Genomic DNA, 1,199 nt, shown 5'->3' on the forward strand with positions numbered 1-1,199 from the left:
GACTGTCGAGCCAATACTTGCTCTCAAGTTGTCCCAGCTCCATTGCCTCTTGTTGAACCACCTAGACAGCCATTAAAAAGTCATGCTACTCCTTCCTATTAAATGCCCTCCTTCTAGCCCCAATTTAGTTAAGATTAATCAAGAAAAAAATCTCCTCTCAATCTCTTGCAACCTTTTCAGAACAAGCTGGAACTAAAGACCCAAGCTGCTTTTCACTGAATAGGCTTCCACATCACCTATTGGAGGCTGCCCCAGACTTCCAGAGAGTGTGCTGTCACCAAGATACTTTGTAATAAGCTTGAGAACTGAGTTTCTGAAAACATCACGAAGACTGGGAAAATGTCCTCCCAATGCTCCCTCTCCTCCCAACCTGGGCAAGGGCTTTACGTACTAAATGACAATAATTTTAGAGGATCTTTATTAGTCCAAAAATAAATAACAAGATAATCACAATTTCACTCTGGAAACAATGGATACTGTAGGTAAATACACTGAATTTCCTTTAAATAGTCATTTCGTGATGAAGAATAGGCAGATCTGGAACTGCCTCAGCTTCCCCCCTCTCATCTACAGCAGTGGAGACAGAGACAGGGAGGAAATCAGATAACTGATGAACAATGGCCTGGCTCTGTGTGTGTGTGTGAGAGAGAGAGAGAGACAGACAGACAGACAGACAGACTGACCCAGATGGAGACAGAGACAGAGAGATTGAAAAAGAGGTTAAAAGAGAGCAAAGGAGAGAGATTGAAAGACAATGAGTGAGTGTGGGGGGTGGCAAAGGCAGGGATTTTCCATTCTCCACTGTGTTAGACTTCCTAGATTCTGGCCCCTCCATTAGGACAACAGGGGCCCAGAGTTAACCATAACGAACGTAAGTTGAGGCTCCCACACTTGCTGGTAAATTCAATCCATTGTCCACTGAAAGACATTGCATGCAAACAAACAAAAAACAAAACTGAACTTGGCTAATGATCTGCTGCTGTTTACTCAGAATTCCCTCTGTGCATAATGGCTTTGTCTTTTCTTAGGACTCTCTAGAAGTCTGCATCAGTGAGGTTGCTGCTTCAGAATATAAGCTCGTATGGAGCAGGGCCCTTCACCTGTGCTGTAATTCACTTATTACAGCCCTACATGCCTTCTGGTGTATAATAAATAGTTCTCCACGAGGAGGATCCTAGGGTTATAAATAGGCAGTTCAG

The 1,199-nt window shown here is 43.5% G+C and overlaps 1 protein-coding gene across 1 annotated transcript in view; it reads right to left on the reverse strand.

The window, feature by feature from the left end:
• Nucleotides 1–7: 7 nt before the first annotated feature.
• Nucleotides 8–1,199, reverse strand: part of CD40LG (CD40 ligand) — a 12,971-nt gene continuing 11,779 nt past the window's right edge. The window contains exon 6 of the mRNA XM_027776690.1: nt 8–1,199. The gene's annotated coding sequence lies outside the window, so the exon portion shown is untranslated.

The sequence above is a fragment of the Tupaia chinensis genome, unplaced genomic scaffold (assembly GCF_000334495.1).
Source record: "Tupaia chinensis unplaced genomic scaffold, TupChi_1.0 Scaffold000706_1, whole genome shotgun sequence".
Lineage (NCBI taxonomy): Eukaryota > Metazoa > Chordata > Mammalia > Scandentia > Tupaiidae > Tupaia > Tupaia belangeri.